Source organism: Pongo pygmaeus, chromosome 20, assembly GCF_028885625.2.
Source record: "Pongo pygmaeus isolate AG05252 chromosome 20, NHGRI_mPonPyg2-v2.0_pri, whole genome shotgun sequence".
Taxonomy (NCBI): domain Eukaryota; kingdom Metazoa; phylum Chordata; class Mammalia; order Primates; family Hominidae; genus Pongo; species Pongo pygmaeus.
In genome coordinates this window covers 16,120,235-16,127,267 of record NC_072393.2, presented here as the reverse complement: position 1 = coordinate 16,127,267, position 7,033 = coordinate 16,120,235, and positions in this window count along the sequence as shown.

The following is a 7,033-nucleotide window of genomic DNA, read 5'->3' as shown; positions in this document are numbered from 1 at the left end:
ATGGGTAGGAAGAATCAATATCATGAAAATGGTCATACTGCCCAAGGTAATTTATAGATTCAATGCCATCCCCATCAAGCTACCAACGACTTTCTTCACAGAATTGGAAAAAACTACTTTAAAGTTCATATGGAACCAAAAAAGAGCCCGCATTGCCAAGTCAATCCTAAGCCAAAAGAACAAAGCTGGAGGCATCATGCTACCTGACTTCAAACGATACTACAAGGCTACAGTAGCCAAAACAGCATGGTACTGGTACCAAAACAGAGATATAGATCAATGGAACAGAACAGAGCCCTCAGAAATAATGCTGCATATCTACAACCATCTGACCTTTGACAAACCTGACAAAAACAAGAAATGGGGAAAGGATTCCCTGTTTAATAAATGGTGCTGGGAAAACTGGCTAGCCATATGTAGAAAGCTGAAACTGGATCCCTTCCTTACACCTTATACAAAAATCAATTCGAGATGGATTAAAGACTTAAACGTTAGACCTAAAACCATAAAAACCCTAGAAGAAAACCTAGGTAATATCATTCAGGACATAGGCATGAGCAAGGACTTCATGCCTAAAACACCAAAAGCAATGGCAGCAAAAGCCAAAATTGACAAATGAGATCTAATTAAACTAAAGAGCTTCTGCACAGCAAAAGAAACTACCATCAGAGTGAACAGGCAACCTACAGAATGGGAGAAAATTTTTGCAATCTACTTATCTGACAAAAGGGCTAATATCCAGAATCTACAATGAACTCAAACAAATTTACAAGAAAAAAACAAACAACCCCATCAAAAAGTGGGCAAAGGATATGAACAGACACTTCTCAAAAGAAGACATTTATGTAGCCAAAAGACACATGAAAAAATGCTCATCATCACTGGCCATCAGAGAAATGCAAATCAAAACCACAATGAGATACCATCTCACACCAGTTAGAATGGTGATCATTCAAAAGTCAGGAAACAACAGGTGCTGGAGAGGATGTGGAGAAATAGGAATATTTTTACACTGTTGGTGGGACTGTAAACTAGTTCAACCATTGTGGAAGTCAGTGTGGTGATTCCTCAGGGATCTAGAACTAGAAATACCATTTGACCCAGCCATCCCATTACTGGGTATATACCCAAAGGATTATAAAACATGCTGCTATAAAGACACATGCACACGTACGTTTACTGTGGCACTATTCACAATAGCAGAGACTTGGAACCAACCCAAATGTCCAACAATGATAGACTGGATTAAGAAAATGTGGCACATATACACCATGGAATACTATGCAGCCAGAAAAAATGATGAGTTCATGTCCTTTGTAGGAACATGGATGAAGCTGGAAACCATCATTCTCAGCAAACTATCACAAGGACAAAAAATCAAACACTGCATGTTCTCACTCATAGGTGGGAATTGAACAATGAGAACATATGGACACAGGAAGGGGAACATCACACACTGGGGCCTGTTGTGTGGTGGGGGGAGGGGGGAGGGGGAGGGATATCATTTGGAGATATACCTAATGTTAAATGACGAGTTACTGGGTGCAGCACACCAACATGGCACCTGTATACATATGTAACTAACCTGCAAGTTGTGCAGATGTACACTAAAACTTAAAGTATAATAAAAATAAAAGAATTTGGAGTAAAATCTGGCAAAGAGAGAAAGACAGAAAAAAGGAGGTTGGTAATAGGGCTTAATGTATCTTAATAATAGGGCTATAATATGTCCTGATAAGATAGCCACATCTCTCCTCCAAGCATTTTTGACACAGTTGCTCCACAATCTCAGTGGGTCATTCTAGGATATGTACTTCCTTGCCTCCAATGGATGCATCAGTTTTCTGGTTTTCTGGTTCTAGCCATTGGTTCCACCAGCTAAGGAATCCATATTATTTTTACAGTGTGACTGCTCTTATAATGCTACTCACAGTGCCCTCACCTGTGCTTCCTGCTGGTGCTGGAATGTGAAGGTCAACACTAAAAGAGATTTCATTCTAGAAAAGCAGAGATAATAGCCTTGCAAGATCAAAAGGTGACATGGTTGGAAGAAGTTTTATCCTACGTTTATGCTATAAAATTCCAAACAAAAACAAACTCTCCTTTGCCTTATCCTGCATACGCTGGACAAGACTTGCATGTATGCTTATCATCAATGAGGCACCATAGCAACCAGTGAGTGACCCTCTAGAAATATGGTCACAGATGATGAAGTGACATAGTTGATGATGGAAATGGCATTAAATGTGTCCTATTAAAGTGCTACAGAAGCAGAACTTTCTATACAAATAAATCAAAAATTTTTCCAAGAGCCAAGATGTTGTGAGTATTAGCCACTTTGTTACCTTTTTCTTCTACTTTCTTTTGATTAGTGTTGGTATGGTATATTTTTATCCATCCATTTAGTTTTCACTTTATATATGCCTTTAGGTTTACAGTGGTTTTCTTGTTAAAAAATAAACACATATCTGAGTCTTATTTTTTTGACCCACTCTGACAATCTCTGTATTTTAATTGATGTATTTTAATTAATAATTAACTAAATCATTTCTTACGATAGTCACTCTGTTATGCTAGCAACGAATAGGTCTTATTCATTCATTCCTACTATTTTTAGTACCCATTAACCATCCCCACTCCCCTCCAGAAGCCCCAACTACCCTTTACAGCCTCTGGTAACCATTCTTCTACTTTCTATCTTCGTAAGTTCAATTGTTTTAACTCTTAGCTTCCACAAATAAGTGAGAACATGCAGTTTGTCTTTCTGTGTCTGGCTTATTTTACGTAACATATTGTCCTCAAGTTCCATCCATGTGGTTACAAATGACAGAATCTCATTCTTTTTATCACTTTATATCCATCATGTATATGTACCACATTTTCTTTATCCATTCAACTGTTGATGAACACTTTGATTGCTTCCAAATCTTGGCTATTGTGAATAGTGCTGGAATAAACATAGAACAGCAGGTATCTCTTTGATATACTGATTTCTTTTCTTTGGGGTATATACCCAGCAGTGGGATTATTGGATGGTATTGTAGCTGTATTTTTTGTTTTTTGAGGAACCTCCAAACTGTTCTCCATAGTGTTGGTACTAACTTACATCCCCAACAACAGTGTACAAGGGTTCCCTTTTCTCCTCATCCTCACCAGCATTTGTTATTTCTTATCTTTTGGATAGAAGCCATTTTTACTGGGGTGAGATGATTTCTTATTGTAGTTTTGATTTCCATTTCTCTGCTAAATCAATGATGTTCAGGATCTTTTAATATGCCTGTTTGCTTTTTCAGTCTTCTTCTGAATAATGTCTATTCATACCTTTTGCCACTTTAAAAAAATGTATTTTGTTTGTGTGTATATAATAGGTGTACATATTTATGGGGCACTTGAGATGTTTGATACAGGAATGCAATAAATAATAATATCATGCAAAATGGGGTATCCACCCCCTCAAGCATGTATCCTTTGTGTTAAAAACAATCCTGCTATATTTTTAGTTATTTTTAAGTGTACAATTAAATTATTATTGAATATAGTCACTCTGTTGTGCTATCAAATACTAAATTTTATTCATTCTATTTTTTTGTACTCATTAACCATCCCCCCTGCTCCCCTAGCCACCCATCACTACCCTTCCCAGCCTCTGGCAACTTCATGAGTTCAACTGTTTTGATTTTTATATCCCACAAATGTTTGAGAACATGTGATGTTTGTCTTTCAGTGCCTGGCTTACCAAAACCTATGGAATACAGTGAGGGCAGCAATAAGAGGAAAGTTTATAGCTCTCACTGTATCCCATAGGTTTTGGTATATTGGGATTCCATTATCATCTGCTTAATGAAATTTTTCAATTTCCTTCTCAATTTTTTTGTGGACCAACTGGTCATTCTGGAGCATTTTGTTTAATTCCCATGTGTTTGTATAGTTTCCAAATTTTCTCTTATTATTGCTTTCTAGTTTTAGGCCACTGTGATCAAAGAAGATGCTTGATATTATTTCAGTTTTTTTGAATGTTTTCAGACTTGCATTGTGATCAAACATCTGATGTATCCTTAAGAATGATCTATGCACTGAGGAAAAGAATGTATATTCTGCAGCCATCGAAGGAAATTTCCTGTAAATATCAATTAGGTCCAAGAGATGACAACCTTCTTGTCTCTTTTTATAGTTTTTGTCTTGACATCTATATTGTATGATATAAATATAGCTACTCCTGTGCTTTTTAAACTTCTATTGACATGGTGTGTCTTTTTCTATCCCATCATTTTTGGACTATATATATTGTTACAGGTGAAGTGTGTTTCTTGAAGGCAACAAATCATTGGGTCTTTTTTTTTAATCCACGGAGCCACTCTATGTCTTTTGATTGAAGAGTTTAGCTTATTTATATTCCATATTATGATTGATAAATAAGGACTGTCTTGGAAATGCTTTATTTCTCCTTCATCTTCAAAGAATATTTTCACTGAATTTACTATTCTAGTAAAAGATAAAAGATTTTTATCTTTTTTCCTTCAGCACTTTAAATATGTCATGTCACTCTCCTGGTCTGTGAAGTTTCCACTGATAAGTCTGCTGCCAGATGTATTGGAGCTCTATTTTATGTTGTTTATTTTCTCTTGCTGCTTTAGAATTCTTTCTTTATCCTTAACCTTTTAGAGTTTGATTATTAAATGCCTTGTGGTAGTCTACTTTGGGTTAAACGTGCCAGGTGTTCTGTAACCTTCTTGTACTTGGATATTGATATCTTTCTTTAGGTCTGGGAAGTTCTCTGTTATTATCTCTTTGAATAAACATTCCACCCCAATCTCTTCCTCTCTACCTTCTCTTTAAGACCAATAACTCTTAGATTTGCCCTTTTGAGGCTATTTTCTAGATCCCGTAGGCATGCTTCATTTAAAAAATTTTTTTCTTTTGTCTCCTCTGACTGTGCATTTTCAAATAGCTTTTCTTCAAGCTCACTGATTCTTTCTTGTCCTTGATCAATTCTTCTATTAAAAGACTCATGTATTCTTCAGTGTGCCAGTTGCATTTTTCAATGCCATAATTTCTGCTTGATTCTTTTAAATTATTTCAGTCTCTTTGTTAAATTTATCTAATAGAAATCTGAATTCTTTCTCGGTGTTATTTTGAATTTCTTTGAGTTTTCTGAAAACAGCTATTTTGAATTCTCTGCTGAAAGGTCACATATCTCTGTATCTCCAGCATTGGTCTTTGGTGACTTATTTAGTTCCTTTGGTGAAGTCATGTTTTCCTGGATGGTCTTAATGCTTCTGGATATTCATCTGTGTCTGGTCATTGAAGAGTTAGGTGTTTATTGTAATCTTCTCAGTCTGGGTTTGTTTGTACCCATCTTTCTTAGGAAGGCTTCCAGGTATTCAAAGACTTAGGTGTTGTAATATATGCTGTATCTGTATCTGCATTAGGGGGCACCCCAAGCCCAATAACACTGTGGTTCTTGCAGACTCATAAAGGTACCGCCTTGATGGTCTTGGATGACATTTGAGAGAATTCTCTGGATTGCCAGGCAGAGACACTTATTTTTTCCCCCTTACTTTCTCAGAAACAAACATAGTTGCTCTCACTCTGTTCTAAGCCTCTAGGAGTTGGGGATGCACTGACACAAGCACCTCTGTGGCCATCAGCACTGGAACTGTGCTGGGTTAGACCTAAAACCAGCAGAGCACTGGTTCCCACACAAAACCTCCTATGACCACTACTTGGCTACTCCCTAAGTTCACTCAAGGCCCTGGGGCTCCGCAGTCAGCAGGTAGTGAAGCCAGCTGGACTTGTGTCCTTCCCTTCAGGGCAGCGACTTGCCCCATGCCCTGCATGGGTCCAGGGTTGCCAGCGACTGGTACTAGTACTGGGTGTCAGGGACTGGCATCAAAACTTTAGAAATCTACCTGGTATTGTATTTATTGTGGCTGAGCTGGCACTCAAATGCACTAGATGCAGTCCTTCCTACTCTTCTCCCCCATTTACACAGGCAGAGAAGCCTCACCCCATGGCCTTCACTGCAGGCCCATGGAGAATACTGGCAGGCTACTGCTGATGTTCCCTCAAGGCCCAGTGGCTCCTTGTTCAGCTTATGGTGAATGCTGCCTGTCCTGGGACTTACCTCGGCCCTGAGCCTCTGGGTACCCACATTCTTTTGTGTCTTCTTTAAAGGAAGTTCTCTGGTGTCTGAGATTGCCAAGATGTTCAGTGACTCTAGGAAGTGCAGTGCAGGTCCAGACTAAGTCTCAGTGTGTCCTGCCACAGGAAATATTAATAGTTCCCTAAAAACTTCCAAAGTCCCCTTTGGTGCCTGGAAGCTGGTGGGGCCAGGCCTGGGTCCTAGTTCTCCCGTTTGATGCCAACTTGATCTTCAGCCCTAAATGTGGGGTTGACCAGAGGCTCTAAGTTGTTCTGAGACTTCCGCCTATGTCCTCTTGTAATGACATTTTTTTCGTGGTTCCACCTGGATTTGGCTGCTCAATGATGCAATACAAGCTATTTTTGGGGTACATTCATCTTGGATCCAGCAGAAATTAAGGACTCTGGGTTACAGATAGATCAACACCAACCCATGGGCCTGAGGTGTGTGTGGACCTGTCTCCAATCCTGCATAATCATCTTCAGATGCCATCTCTGGTCTCCAGCATCCAAAGGCATTAGGTATGATGGTGGGAGCCATTTCCCCTGTGCACCCTCAGCTGCTAACCCCAGGTGCAACCACCTACAGGTTATTGTCAGGCTTTGAGCCACATGCTCAGTCATGGCTCAAGGATGGCCATGCCTCTTCTCCAAATGTTTTGGCACCATTGATCTGTAATACCAATGGGATTTTCCAGTTGATGTCCAGTTTAGAGCCCTGGGTTTGGTCTCTAGCTCCATTGACCTCAGGGAAATATGACTCTGTCTTGGTCTGTTCTGGCCACTCCACAAAATACTGTAGACCTGGTGGCTTATAAACAATATAATTTATTTCCCACAGTTCTGGAGGCTGGGAAGTCCAAGGTCAGGACCCTGACAGAGTTAGTGCCTG